This window comes from Cupressus sempervirens, chromosome 2, assembly GCF_028749045.1.
Source record: "Cupressus sempervirens isolate cs-2001-9-10 chromosome 2, ASM2874904v1, whole genome shotgun sequence".
Lineage (NCBI taxonomy): Eukaryota > Viridiplantae > Streptophyta > Pinopsida > Cupressales > Cupressaceae > Cupressus > Cupressus sempervirens.
In genome coordinates, this window is record NC_143119.1 from 694,741,592 (window position 1) to 694,758,486 (window position 16,895).

Below are 16,895 nucleotides of genomic sequence, written 5' to 3' on the forward strand. Positions count from 1 at the left end.
GGGAATGTGGTAATCGTAGATCTAAACAAGATCCACGGTTGATGAATATTGATCATGAAGTAAAGTTTTCATTAATTTCAACAACCAATGACAGCATAGAAAAATAAAACGTGCACAAGGTACTGACAAATCTGCAAAAAGTGTCCTGACCAATTTTGACATCCAAGACCTTTTGCAGAGCACTGAATCTCAAAAATCATCAGGGGGAACATGTCAAAAATATGTTTCCTCTCATTATTTGAAACTCTTGCAACTTCATAATGCAGGAATGCAAGAACCCTTGATCTTGAGAAAATCAACGGTGTTGAAAAACATTTCAACTTGGCATCCTTTTAAAATAGAATATCACAAATAAAGCACATAAAAGGTTTATCATAAGGATTAAAAGGTATTCTGATGCAAACAAATCTTTAGGATAAAATGCCTAGCCAAAATATTTGAAAAAATACCTTTTTAAAATTTTGAAAACTAGGGCAACACAAAACAAAGGTATAAGGGTTTATCACACACTTAGGGCTTTTTCATGGATGAATTGAGAGACAAACCCTAAGAATTTAAAAATATAGCACAACACATGAAATAGGGCACAGTTATGGTGATCTAAAGAATTTTCAAAATTACTTGGAAGGAAACCCTAATGTGCTAAATTCAAGGACTTAAATGATTTTTCACCCAAATATCAGGACTTTTCTATACTATGAAAAATTAGACCAACAGAACTATAGAATCATCCCCAAAATGAGGCTTGATCCTTAGGAATCAGGGCTTAGACTATCCTGATACCTATAATTGACTGATGAATAGATGAAATAGATGAAAAAGATGCCAAAAAGAGGGAAACAAGATGCCCCTAGTGGTATCATAAGATGGACACAAGGTGCCCCGAGAAATAAGGATTCAATGATGTAATCATCCTGCCCCCTCGAGAGCAAAATTGAAAGATGACACACCAAAAATTTGATATAGGGAAGAAATCCAAGATTGTACAGAATGGAGAAGTGATCAGAATGATCAAAAGAAAATATGAGAAGATCAAAATGATCTGAAGAAAATTGGAAGTCAATCCAAAGTGATTTCAAGGTCCAAAAGACCAAGTTTGACCAAAAGTTGACCAAAATTGGCCGTGGTTGACTTGAGTTGACTATTTCTAAAATGGATTTTGAAAGTATGAAGAACTTTGAGTTGACAAGATTCCAGTAGTCAAAAAGTATCAAAAAAATTTGGGTTGCACAATCATTTGATCGTGTCGGTCCTCAAAATTTTAAAATGCATTTTTGAGGCACTAAGGTGTGTCAGATAAATTAGCTAGGGGAGTGATTTTTGTGCAAATCAGAGCACTTTAAAAAATTAGGTCAATAGCTATATAAAGGCCCAAGGAGTCATTTTCAAATCATTTGTGCATTTTGTCTTTTGTGAATAGTAGGTCTAAAAGGAAGATGGTAGTGAACATGTGAGATCATCATTTTGAGTGCTCCTGACGACACAACCGGCCAGCAAACTATGGACCTCTAGTGAGTCATCAATATCCCAGCTTCGTACTTTCATTTTCACTCATTTTGATGTCATTTATTGCATTTTTTAGCATATTTTAGGAAGATCAAATCGGTCTTCACGTGAGACTATCCTTTCTCATGTGAAGAAATTCTCTTCTCATGCGAAGAAATAAGATCCCCTATTTCTTTGCGCATGTCGGTGGGTTTTCTTGCATGGGAGATACCCATGTCTTGAGCAAAGAATGAGAAATCTTGCTCGATCTTCATGTGGAAGGCTTTTTTCCTTTGCAGGATGAAGAGATTTCTCGTGCAAAGAAAGAAAACTTTGTGCGAGATCTTGATATCTTCATGCAAGATCTTAAGATCTTCACACGAAAATCTATGATAGTGGAGTTAAAATTTTCATTTTCATGCATGAAATTTGCATTTTTGTCTACATTGTTATGTCATTTTGACTTGGTACTAATCATTTACTTGTCATTGTTATTTGTGTGTGTGTGTAGAAGGTCTTTGACAATGTGTCATTCAAATCACATTATCCACCATATGGAGATTTGTTGCGGAGTCTTGATGATGCTGATAGGGCACATATCGCTCAATTGGGCTTATCTTCTCCATGTCATATCCCAACAGTGCTAGTGAATCATAGCCTACTCATAGCCTTGGTGGAGCATTTCCATTCAGAGATGAACACCTTTCACCTACTAGTGGGGGCGATGACTATCACCTTGGAGGACAAATGAAGGATATTGAGGATCCTATTCCATGGAGCTCGTGTGATATATGATGTGGTACCCTGAGCAGGTACAGAGGCATTGTCTATTGTGTTCGAGAGAGAGCTACGGAGGGGTCAAGCCATCAATTGGGATGAGCTTGTGCCCACCTATGGGTGGACACATAGATTGGCATCAGTGCTAGCGATATTTTTGAGTTTCTTTTTAGTGCCAAATAGGGGGTAGCACGACTTAGAGTGTGGTTGGGGGGTCATGCCTCGATGGATAGTAGAGGCCCCTAAGATATTTGGGTGGGGTTAGTGTATGCTGGCCCATATGTTCCATGAGATGCATAAGATAGTCTTCCATTGGAAGAAGACTATGGTAGCAGGAGTCTACATTTTATAGATCTGGGCATGGGAGCATCTTCCTGTATGTAGGCCCATTCATGAGGATGCTGGAGAGCCTATGGAGTTGTATATCTACAGGTATCAAGGTCACATTACCCAGGTCTTCCTAGGTAAGATAGAGCACTAGTGGACTTGTCTCGATGACCTAGTCTCCATTGTATGGCGGCCCTAGTGAGAGATGGAGGATTGGGATGATGCCTTGAGGGAGCTAGGCTGGATATTTTGTTCATGGCCATTATTAGGCTGAAAATCATAGATCATAGAGCGGTTCATGATTTCACAGGTGTGGTGGTAGTATGGCCAACAACATGACATATCATAGGAGTACCATGCCTATGCCAGACTAGCGAAGGATGTAGAGCGAGGGTGGCCCCCATGACTGGACCCAAGCCAATCCATGATAGATGTATGCAACTTGGTTGTGACATAGTGGGACTATCTCCTTGACATTGTGGACATAGGGATGACACATACATACCAGGCATATTTGATGAGCCATATGTGCCCATGATTCATAGGCACAGTGGGGAGAGCAGGGTAGGGTCAGAGACATGCACCTCCACAGCAAGAGGTATCTCAGTAGCAAGAGCAACCACAACTAGAGGTCCAACACCAGGTACAGTAGGTATATATTCTTCCACATTAGATGGGGTCAAACATAGGTGTAGGTGGCAGTAGCACATCACAGGTTCAATGATGGAGGTTGAGGATAGAGGAGCAAGCACCACCATAGGAGGTACCACTGTAGCAGCAAGCACCACCGTAGCAGTAGGCAGTTGAGATACTAGATGAGGATATGCCTGATTATCCTACCACTAGGACACAAGACATAGTGTGATGCTATCAAGAGTAGATTCATCAGGCCTCTCGATAGTTGGGAGAGCTACAAATACATGTAGTTGTTCATGATGCACAGCTAGTGGAGCAACAACAGGAGATCAATTGATGGAGAGAGCACGCCAAGACTACTGAGTGGAGAGTAGAGATGCTATAGGATGAGGTCTGCTTATAGTCAACCTAGGCAACATACTATTTTGCTTCATATTCTCAGTATGTGGGAGAGTTGGGAGGCACACAACCTCTTGCAAGACCTAACATGCTGCCACCTCCTCCTCCACATGCTACTCTTGCTCTTGCTCCTCCTGGAGATGAGAGTACAGGATAGAGTTAGATGCTGTGTGCCTAGCTCTTGATTTTGATCTCTGGCTATGTATTGGTTGGTATGCTAGCACCATTTTGTATCATTTTGATTGATAGCACTCGAGTAGTGCCCATTTTTGTACTGACCCATTTTTTTGATAGATATATATACAAGATTTTGAGCTGAGTATTATCATGTACATGTCATTGTCTGTGTCTACTTCACTTTGATGTACATGAGATGTTAATATGATGATTATGAGATGTATGTTTTACTTTTTTATGATGTAATTATGAGCATGTAGAGTAGATATCATGAGTATATGGATTCAATGCATATGAAAATGAACTGACATCTCATGTAGTGTTGCGTGTTTTGCTTGACAGTGATAGGTATTCCATTGAGGAGTGTGAATCAATGAACCAAATGCTTGTGCAGCCATGGAGAAACCTGATATGCTTGAAGATGCCCCCAATCCTTCATCACATAGGGGAGAAATAGAATCACAACCAAATTGCATGCCTATGCAAGTGAAGTATGTAAATGCAAGACTTATGTTAAATACAACCCTAGGTCTGGTTACTGAGCCTCAACAATTTATCATCATTGGATATAGAACAAAGCTTGTATGTTATACAATTCCCATTGATATTGCAATCATGAGAATGTGAATAGACCATACATTATAGGTTTTTCGGGATTAAATGCAAGAATTCAAGGCACAAGAAGCCAAAATGACTAGAACATTTGTCTCTTTTAATATAGCAAGTTAACATAAGCATCAAAGCATTAATGCTAGGATGACCAGAATGTTGCTTTCATGATAGGCACACCAAACACACAAGATCTCCATCTTATGCTAAGTATTCAGTAAGTATTCTGTCCACAATGACCCTTGCATTTGTAACCTGAGACAGAAATGTTCTGGGTATACTCACAGTGACCAATATGTTCACTTAGCAGGACGAGTATTAGATATTACTATAGCATGAAGAGTTCACTCCAATAGACAAGGAGAAGTACCAATGTTATTGATGTACTTGTATAAAAGGAGTTGAGGTACACTCAACCATCCAATGCGAGATGGAGGCTCTTATAGTGGACACCCCTCTCATAGGAATATGTCAGCTAATTGAAACTAAATCACAAGCAGAAAGCAAAGAAAAGATCATGCCCCCAGTCATTACTTCTCTAATCAGAAATGACATCATTTAGTTGCTTGAAGGGACATGATAAAGCAAAAAAAAAAGAAAACAAAGAAAAAAGCTTAGCATATCCAAACAAGTCATTTTGAAACTATTATTTGTTATAGGATTGATGTCAAGTGTCAGTGTCTAGAACATGTTTGAAAGAAATCTCTTTAGTAGGCTAACAATAGTAGGAAAATGTAGTCAAAATGACTGGTGACTAAGTTCAAAGAGGAAACTTCAAGATGAAGAAACTAAAGAGGATTGAGTGACAGTAGATGGACATAGCCAAAATGACTAGTGACTAAGGCAAGAGAGATCTTCCATAAAGGAATTTGGAGATGTGACCCAAGCAATAGTAGACAGATATAGCTGAAAAAACTGGTGACTATTGCAAAAGAGATTTTATGAGGAGAATCTTGAAAATGAGGGACATTGGCGATAGTAGGCAGACATAGTGAGGGCCACTAGTGACCATCACAAAGGAGATTCTATGAGGAGAATCTCAAAAATAGTGACACTGGCGATAGTAGGCAGATGGCGATAGTAGGTAGATGCAATGAGGACCACTGGTGACTATCATAAAGGAGATTATATGAGGAGAATCTGAAAAGGAGTGACACTGAAGGGGAATGCCCCCGAGCTGTGACAAGACTTAATCCATGGATACATGAGTAGAAAGCAGGAAAAATAGGAAAGAAGAAGCATGAAAGAGACTATACAAAATAGCTAGGAGATGCACTACAAGATGGAGCATTGGGAATAAGAGACACCTGTTTACCAAGTTTCCACCTTCTTGGTAGGATTTTCCTTTTTTTGCTACCATGATGCCTATTTCCAAGTTTTCAACAATGGCACTTTTTTTGTTTTTCAATTTTTTTTGGTATTTTTCTCTTTTTGATTTTTTTCTCTTTTTGAGATTTTTCACTTTTTTTTTGGTGTTACCAAGGTGCCTATTGCTAGGTTTTCACTAGGGTAAAAAAAATATTCAGGACTTTTTCTAATATTTATGATTTTTTTCAAACCATATAGACATGTACAAAGAGCTACTGCTATCAAATTAACTATAAAACTTCTTCAGGTGGAGAGTGTTGATGGGCTCCTTTAGCACTTCTCCCTTGGTTGTCGAAAGCTAATAGGCACAAGATCCATATACTATAGTAATGATGTAAGGATCGAGCCAGTTTGGTTCAAACTTTCCTTTTTGGACTTGCTGTTGTTGATTCTTAGGGTTCTCTCTCAGGACAAGATCACCTAGCTAGAAGTCACGTGGCTTGACCCTCTAATTGTAGCTTCTTGACATTCATTGTTAATATGCTTGCAGATGATCACATGCCACTTGTTGACATTCATCTAGTAACACAAGCTCTTGAAGCTGAGCTATCCTGTAGTCATCATCAATAATAAGGCCCTTCATAGAGATTCTCAAGGTAGGAATCTGGACCTATCATGGCCCTGATAGTTCTTCATCTGTTATCCCAGATTCTGAGATTTGTTTAACCTTCTGTGTGGCTTTTTACTTGGTTTGAAATGGTTTTTTTATTGATACTATTAGTTTTTATCAGCATTAGATTGATTTTTAGACACTTGGAGAATTTAGATGATTACTTAGATCTGACTCTCAGGATAATGTCTTTATCATACTTGCAGATCTATGTTGAGGTAGCATTAAAATGTTGTTGCATTTGGTAATTTCTTGTGCCTAAAACTAGAATATATTTATATTTATATTTATAACATTGTATCAATTTATATAAATATAAGTGCGTTAAATGAATTATATATGTGTGTGTGTGTGTGTGTGTGTGTGTGTGTGTGTGTGTGTGTAATTGTTTGTATATTAATGTTCTTGTATTTATGTTAATGCAAGTTATAATTAAAAGCATGAATATATATATATATATATAACATATTGGTTAGTAGTATTTTATATTGAATAACATTAATAATAATATTGGTATTAATATTAATGTTAAGCATTGGTATTAATATTGATAATATTACGTATCACCTTGGTTTGCGATTCAAAATATTCAAAGCTTAAACCAAAGTATTATCATGGGTTTTGATCTGGCATAAGGCGGCAATGTTGGTAGCATTAATGCTAGCTGATTTATTGGGTATCGAGCTGGTACTTGGGCGACCATGTGTTGTCGAATGCTTAGAAAGATGGGTTAAGAGATAAGCTCGCTTTTAAGAACTTTCATTTCATTTGATTTGGTCTAGAAGTTGTTACGAGATGTGCTTTGTTCTCCATTATGGAACTTCAGTTGAAATCCATGAATTTTGGTTGAGCGAGTTTCTTTGTGCTATTTTGGGGAAACTAGTGAACATAGAGAAGAGTTTAGACTCTCATTAGCACTATAAACCTCCATGGTTTTGTATTTTGCATTCTTCTATCATTCTTTGGTTGCATTTTCAATTTTGGATGTTGTGAAGTTTGTTTGGTTTTGCTGTGAGCATGGCTTGGGGACGGTTGGAGATTTGGTCTGCGAAGGCACTCCAGGCATTTTTGTTGTGTTTTACCCCACATTTTTCATAGGCAGGGGCAATTTCTAACTTTATTTCTTTCTCTCTAGTTTATTTCGTTGGTATAAATCATTTACAAATATTGGTTACATGGGATGTATCTTGCATGAATGAAATTTGATATATGTTTTTAGGGGTTTTCAAACAACCCAAATTACTGTTTGTTCAATGTATATGATTTTCGATATGTGAACTTGGATTATGTGATGGTTTAATTTAGAAAGTAGTGAGATCCAAATCTTGGTGTATGCTAGATTTGCAAATGAACAATGCATCAAACCGAAATAGAGTGAGGGAACATGGTTATTGCATTTATATATGCATATTTTATTTTCCTTGCAAGCAAGGTTCGGAGGTCGTAATGTTTTGTAGTTTGTTTTAACAGTGGGAATGTGAGTGAGTTACATTGTGAAATGAATTGAGGTTTTATAAACTCAAATTTGATTATGGGTGTCTGTCAATATGATGTTCTTGATGTTTAGTTGTGAAAATATCTGTTAAATTTCTTATGCGATAACATGCATTTTGGGATTACTGATATTAAGTTTTGCATGAATCAAAAACTAGGATCTACATTGTGTATTAAGAAACAAGGATGAATTTAGGGTTTTTTTTGTAGATTTCTGTCGATGAATATTTAAAAGCTTAGAACCCAAAAATGTATTGTGATTATATTCACTGGGTTCTGTGTGGATATTTTGCAACCAAATTTTCACTGTTACATTTAGGTGTGCTTACAGTTTAATCGGTTCTTGCTAAATGTATGGGATTTGGATTTTCTGGGCACAGTCAACTGTTAGGATAAAATTGAAATATTAGGAACAAGAGAAAAGTTGACATGTAGATTTAGGATAGTAAATCCATTTAGTAACAACAAGTTAGAAGTTTTTACTAAAACTTGTTTTGTTGTTGTATTATCTATCAAGAAAATTATTGTGTTAGTTTTTGGTTGACAGTTGGTAGTAGGGATATTGGTTTAAAAGATATAGATATGGAGAAGTTAATAGGTATTGGTAAAAGATGAATCATTGGGTAATTAAGATGGTTGATTTACTTTTATAGTAACATTCAACTCGATATTCTATGATGGATAGTTAGTTTAAACTATGGAAGAACTTTACATCTATTTTAAATCTGATTTTAATCTATAAGGTATTATATATATGTTTATATATAATAATTATATATATATATATATATATATATATATATATTGCCATGTATATATATGTATGTATGAAGTTATATGTATAGGCATATATGTATTTCCTTATGAATTAAATGGTTAGTATTGAAGTAGTTTTGTAATCTTGAAGTTATTACGGATACTTGTTTTCTGAAGCGGGAATTAGTTAAATATTTTACTCAGATCATAGTAAGTAATGTGAATGTGAGTGGACGTTATATAATGTGGTTAGTTGTGGTATTAGCATTTTGTTTAATTGTGAATTATATACATATATCTTTCTTAAATATGATTGTTATTAAACTGACTTATATTACATTGCATCATTCTCATAGCTTATAAGTTATTCTTTGAATTGAGAAAAGATGTACTAAATTGGAAAAACATTTCTTGTTAAAAGTTTAAATGTTAAGATGTGAATGAGTATTTATGGAAACAAAAATGAGTATGGTTTCATTAGGTATTATTGAGATGAGGATTGTTTTCAAAAAATCACAAGTATGGTTTCATTTAACATGAGGTTACAATGGGAAGTGGAAAGTTTGGTTTCATTTGTTATTTTTTTGTTTGTTGGATCAATTGATATATTGAAGCAAAAGAAATAGTTTTTTTTATTTTTTATTTTTTTAAAAAATTATTATTATTTTTTGGAATTGAACATTGTTTTCTTTCGAATAGTATAACTATGATTTTGTTTATATTAGATTATGCAAGTGTGATCCTTTAGATTGGGTGACTGTCATAAATTGAGTAACTTGTGGTGATAGAATTATTTTGCCAAATGCTCTTCGACACTAGTCTAGATCCTTATGGGAAAGTTTATGATAGTTATTTAATCAAGTGGTAATATTTGAAATTCATGGGTTGGGTTTCACATAACAAGATAAGAATATTATGGTTTCACCTAGCATATTGAATCTGACGAGTAGCTGAACATAGATTCTTATGTTGACACCCATGAACTACTGGATCATTATTTTTTCATATTCTATGTGAGTTTATTTCTACATACCTGGTTGTAAGAAATTATGTTCTTACTTTAAATCTGGTTAGGAAAAAGAGAAATTGTACTTTCAGTATATATGCTATTTGAATTACATGTATATTATGCTATAATTAAATCTAACATGCAGGTTTACTGGAGATCTCAATAGTTTATTTAGTGAGACTAAGCCCTGTATGTGTTTTTGATTGTGTTTGTTTTGATTTCAGGTTCGTTATAGGATTGGTTTATGGACCTAGAAGAATACATTGCTATTGTATCATTTAAGGATTAATTGTAGTTTTTTTTAGGGTTATGAGTAACTCAGAATTTAGTTTGGATCAATGTCTATCTGAACACACTTATTGTATATTAAATTAGAGTATATTTACATACTCAGATGAATTATTCATGGATGTAATTAATTTTATTAGGAGTACTTTTCAGTGCTTAATTGTAAAAGTTATTATATAATGGAATTATGTTTTATAGAAAAAAGAAAATTGTCCGGGTTTTACTCTTGTGTTTTTGTATGGTTTTATCTTTTGGTTATGGTAGGGTGTTACACGACCTCTATTGGAAGAAGAGCATCCACTCCATACACAAAAGAAAAGGGAGTCATGCCTGTTGGAGTTTTGATGCTTGTCCTATATGCCCACAAGGCTGGATTAATCTCGAGATGCCAGTCTCTCCTTGATTTGCTAACTGTGCGATGAATAATTTTGAGGATCACCTTATTGGATGCCTCAACCTGGCCATTACCCTGGGGGTAATAAATGGAAGAACAATGTTGTGTGAGTTTGAATTTCTTACATAGTTCCTTAAGGTCTTTGTTCTTGAATTTTCCTCCATTGTCAGTAATGATTGAGGACGGTACACCATATCTACAGATGATGTAGTTTTTGATAAAAAGTGCTACACTTTTGCCATCGACAATTGTGAGAGGTACTACTTCTACCCACTTTGTGAAGTAATTTGTACCCGTGATAATGAACTTATGTCCATTAGAGGAGGTTGGGTGGATCTATCCCACCAAGTCGAGGGCCCATTGTTGAAACGACCATGTTGTAGTAAAGGGAATCAACTCTTGAGCTGGAACATGGATTAGATTCCCATGTAACTCACACTTCTTGTAGGATATAGCATACTTGATAGCTTCTTGCTCCATTTTAGGCCAATAGTAACCAGCTCTAAGGAGTTTGCAAGCTAGTGTTAGGCCATTAGAGTGAGATTTGCAAATGCCCTCGTGAACATCAATTAGTGCGCATTTGGACTCTTCGAGTTCTAAACACCTAAGGAGTGTTCTATCGAGACCTCTCCTATATAGATCATCAATAATAATGACATAATGTGAAGCATTATGGATAAGGTAACGTTTCTCATTCTGGGTTAGACCTTCTGAAATGTTTTGATTGCGGAGATAGGAATAAATGTGATGGCAACGAGATGATTCTTGTCCAACAATAGAATAGATCATCCTAGAATCAAGGGTGTCATAGGTTGGGTAGTGTAATGCTTCCACCAAGAATTCATGTCGGAGGTCATTCTCAGCCCTTTGTAGCAGGGAGGCCAAAGTAGCCATGGCATCAACTACTTTATTATCTACTCGTGGAACTTGCTAGAAGGTGATGTGTGCAAAATACTTCTTTAAGTCATCAACCATGCACTTTTAAGGAATTAGTTTCTCATCCTTTGTTTGGTACACATCATTAACCTGGTTGATGACAAGATAAGAGTCACCAAAGATGTCTAACTGATCCACTCTCGATTCGGCCACAATTTTCATGCCATTGATCAAAGCCTCATATTCAGCAATCTTGTTTGTACAAGGAAACATAATCTTGTATGCTTTGGGCAATGAGTATCTCTATGGTGTAATAAAGAGTAATCCAACTCCTAATCCTTGATGTGTGAAGGACCCATCAAAGAACATAACCTATGTGTGGTGTGTGAGTGTCAGAATTGACTCATCTGGGAAATCAATGTTCATTGGTAGAAGACTCTATATGGGTGCATCAGCTAGCTGATCTACAATTGCTTGTCCCTTGATGGCCTTGCATTCAATGTAGTGGATGTCAAACTCATTGAGTATCATAACCCATTTAGCCAATCTTCTTGTGAGATCTGCCTTACCAAGCAAGTACTTTGGTGGGTCTATTTTAACCACGAGCCATGTAGTGTGGGAAAGCATGTAGTGTCTCAACTTCTTGGAAGCAAAGACAACTGCCAAGCAAGATTTCTCAATAATACTATAGTTTTTCTCATAAGAGATCAGTGTCCAACTCAAGTAATAAATAGACCTTTCTTTGTTGTCATTGTCTTCTTGAGCCAATAGGATTCCCAAAGACATTTGAGTTGTTGAGATGTATAAAAGAAAAGGCTTCGAATGGATGGGAGGCATTAGGATTGGTAGATTGACAATATATTTCTTGATTTGTGTTAAGCTTTGCTCACAATCTTGGCTCTAATTGAATTTCACACCCTTATGTAAAGTCTTTGTGAAGGGTTGTGATCTATTTGCCAATTGCGAGATAAACCTGCAAATAGATTGGAGCCTTCCCTATAGTCCTCTCATCTGACTGATGTTTTGGGGTGGTGGCATGTCCATTATTGCTTGTACTTTCTTTGGATCTACCTCAATTCCTCTTGTAGAAATGATGTATCCCAGCAACTTCCCTGATGTGACACCAAATGAGCATTTCTTAGGATTGAGTCGAAGACTAAATTTTTCCATACAATCTAGGATGGGCCCCAAATCTTGCAAATGAGTATTGCACTTAGCGCTTTTGACCAAGGCATCATCAACATAGTCCTCCATGGTTTTATGCATCATGTCATGGAAAATTGTAGTAACAGCCTGCTGATATGTAGCACTAGCATTCTTCAAGCCAAATGGCATTACATTCCAACAAAATGTTCCCCATGCACATGTGAAAGCCATTTTCTCTTGGTCTTCTGGTGTAATTTTTATCTGATTGTATCCAGAAAACCCATTGATAAGTGAGTACATCTCATAGCCAGTCATCATGTTCATGATCATAGCATTATTAGGAAGCGAAAAGTCATCTTTAGGACATGCCAAGTTAAGATCATGGAAGTTTGTACAAACCCTGATAGATTTATCATGCTTGGAAATTGGAACAATATTGGATATCCATTTAGCATGATCAATGGCATGGATGAAACTAGCTTTTAGAAGTTTCTCCAATTCTTCTTTGACAAGAAATGCAACATGACGATGCATTTTTTGAAGCTTTTGTTTAACTAGTTTTATGCCTGGTGCTATGGACAAGTGATGCATGATAAGATTGGGATCCAGTCCTGGCATGTTAGAGTATTTGAAAATGTGGCCTCTGTTAACACACACACACACACACTTCAAGATGGTCTTTATATACAGATTCATCCTAGAATGAACATGAGATTATTTACCCAAGAATAGTCTGGCAAGGTGACCTATTGCCTTCTATCTAAAGAAATTTTTCTTATTAGATATCCTTAGATTCAAGGTGTAAGCAAACAGACCCTCTAAGAATGAAGGATTTGAATGTAGTTAATCTAAATGAATGTGCAAAGTAATCTAGAATGATTATGCAACTAATTTAAGAACTTGTAAAAGAAACTATATTAAATGTATGCATATTAGGATCTAAATGAAATTAAGCTAAGAATGTAAAGATATGAAGATGTATGAGCTAAATGAGTATGAAATGCATCAGCAATTTGATATCAATTCAAATCAACCTCCGTAATGAGGAATTATGAGTTCCTTAAATAGAATTCCTAGAATCTATCAATGGGTGAGATCAACTCAGATTGATGATCAGGATTGAAGCAAAGATTCAGTTAAGATGGAAATTTCCTTGTGCAAGTGAAGTGAACTGTTTTTGATCTGAGTGTGATGAGTAGTCAACTAAACTTGCCATGAGTGAGAGAATAAGTTAACTAGATTAATTCTAATTTTGAGAAGTAGTTCACTCAAAGTTTCCATTTAGAACTGATGAGGACATTTAGGAAGAATATTTAATTTAATAAAATGAGATATGCTCTCATAAATGCCTTTTTCATTTAATTGAATAATCACATTCAATTAATTAAAGTGAGCATAACTATTAAATTAAATATTTTTAATTTCTTAGTACATTAGCCTTAGGATATAATATCATTTAATTAAAGTATAAATAATTAAAATTAAATTAAATTGTAATCAATAGGTTTAATGTAACTAATTTGAGTCAATACTTTAGGAATTAAATGGATAGCATGATTAATGCAGATTTAGAGTTTTCTGCATTTGACAATTAAGTCAAGTAGCGAGAATCAAAATAAGAATTGCCTAGTGAAATAGGACTTAGAATTGACCAGAATAGACTAGAATTGGTATCATGGAAATGAGCCAATTTTGGGGCATTATAGTTCCAAGAATACCAACAAAAGATTGTTCATCTATTTTTAAAAAAAAAATCTCTACATCAATCATTCTACCCCATTGATATACCTCAATGTGCTTTCTATCAAATTGTCATTCTATGTTGTACTTCTTTTGAACATGTTGTACTTTCTCTTGCTTCTCTTTTCCTAATGATGTTATTCCTCATAATCTTCTCATGATGGTTTTTCATGCCAAACTTCTCCCTAATTGACATCAATGTCAATGGTTTCAACAATCGACTTTACTACATCAAACTTTGCAACAACTAATTCTTGCTTAGATCAAGTGTCCAAAGACATTATTCAAAAACAACATCCAACAAGAGTCCTAGATGACTTTGTCCATCATATAGGAAGCATCAACATTCAGTCGAGACAAACAATGGTGCTATGTTACACTGGACTAATGCACTCTTGCATCATCTATTCTAATGTAGGAAGGGGGCATAACCCCTAGCATACCTCTCAAATACTCAAAGGTCTCTTTGGGTAGAATTTTAGTGAATATATATGCAATATTCTCTTTAGTTCTAACATACTCTAATCTAATTTCCTTTTCTTTAACTTTATCTCTCAACATGTGATACTTAATAGAAATGTGCTTGGTCTTCAAATGCAACACAATATTATTAGACATATTTACCATGCTTGTGTTGTCACAATGTATGACAACATGTTCACTAATTTCTATCTTTATATCCTTCAACATCTACTTCATCCAAACAACTTCATTGCAATTGTTTGTTGTTGTAACATATTTTGCTTCTGCTATACTTTGTGATGTACAATCCTACTTCTTGGTTAGCCAAGAAACCAATCTTCCTTAAAGAAAGAAGGCTCCACTACTAGTGCTCTTTTTTTCATCCATACTACTTGCCTAATCAACATTAGTATAGACACTTAGAGTAAAATCATTACATCTGTCATACCAGAATCTGAAATTAGATGTTACCTTTAGATATCTAAATATCCTTTTGACTTCTACATAATGTGCTTCTTTAGGATCAGCTTGGAATCTTGCAACAATTCCAACTACATTTTCTATATTTGGCCTTGTGTGAGTAAAATATTGCTATCTTCCAATCATAGATCTGTACTTTTCTCTACTCATTATTAGGTGTCTCATCCTTTGTAGATAACTTGTGTCCACTTACCATAGGTGTTCTGATAGGTTTTCATGTTTCCAAACCAAACCTTTTCAATAAATCCTATAAGTACATAGTCTAATAAATAAATATTTCTTCTTTATTCTATATAATTTGTAATCCTATAAAATATTCCATTTCTCCTATCATATTCATTTCAAATTCTTTCTTCATCTCTTTAGCAAATTTGTCACATTCATCATCATTTCCTCCAAATAAAATATCGTCAAAAAATATTAGCAAAATCATCAAACCATAATTATTTTCTTTCTAATACATATTACTATCTTCCATACCTTTTCTATACCCAAGCTTTGTCAACTACTTGTCCAACCTTGCATACTAGGTTTTGAGTGTTTGCTTCAAGCCATACAATTCTTTCTTTAGTTTTCATACTATGTCCTTGTTATCTATCAAAGGACAACCTTTATGCTACTCAATGTATACTTATTCTTCAAGTTCTACATTCAAAAATGCTGACTTAACATCCATCTGATACACTTTGTATTTCTTTTGTGCTACATAGGCCACGAATAATCTTATTGCTTCTATTCTAGCCACTAGTGCATAGGTCTCATCATAGTGTATTCTGTCTTATTGTGAGTAACATTTACATACCAATCTTTTGCTATTCCTTAAAACTTCTCCTTTCTCATTCATCTTGTCGCTAGATACCCATTTAGTTCCTATCACATTGTTATTTGCTAGTCTAGGGACCAATTCCTATGTCTCATTCTTTGCTATTTGATCCAATTCATCTTTCATAGCTTGCTTCCAAAAGTCAACTTTACATTCTTCATCTACATTCTTAGGTTCAACTTGAGATATCAAACATAGTTCTTCATTGACTCTACTTCTTTTCATCACACCTTTATCTTTTCTTTCAATGATCTTGTCAGATGGGTGATTCTTATCATAATCTTTCCTGAAGTAAGAGTTGTTATCTCAACTCTTGGTTCTACTAAATATTTTGAGATTTGTTCCTACCTTGGGTCTCCTTCATTCTAAAAATCATTGTTATTCTCAAGAAATACCTCATCATTCCTTGGCTTAGTAACAAAATCATCATCTAAATTGTAATCAATTATTCTCTCTTGCATCCTGAATTTCTCATCAATTCTCACATTTGCAGTTTCCATAATAGTCTTAATTCTTAGATTATAACATCTATAAGCCCTATTTTTCAATGAATAACCAAGAAACATACCTTCATCCCTTCTAGCATCAAACTTACCAATATCATCTTTTCTGATATAACACTTATTCCAAAAAAATTTGAAATACTTAACTGTAGAGTGACCAAACCACAATTCATAAGAAGTTTTTTTTGTGTCTTTCCTAACTTGCACTCTATTCATAGTATAGACTATTGTTTTCATAGCTTCTCTCTAAAAAATCTTGGATACATCATTCTCTACTAACATAGCTCTTGTTGCTTCTGTAACTAACTTGTTCCTTCTCTCTGCAATGCCATCATATTCAGGGGTTCTTGGAGTTGATAACTATCTTTTGATTCTATTTTCTTCACAAAACATGTTAAACTCATTTGAAGAAAATTCTCTTCCTCTATCTAATCTTAAATATTTAATCTTCACACCAGATTCATTCCCAACTCTATTGTTAAATATCTTAGACTTATCAAATGCCTTAGATTTCTCTTTAAGAAATATAACCTACA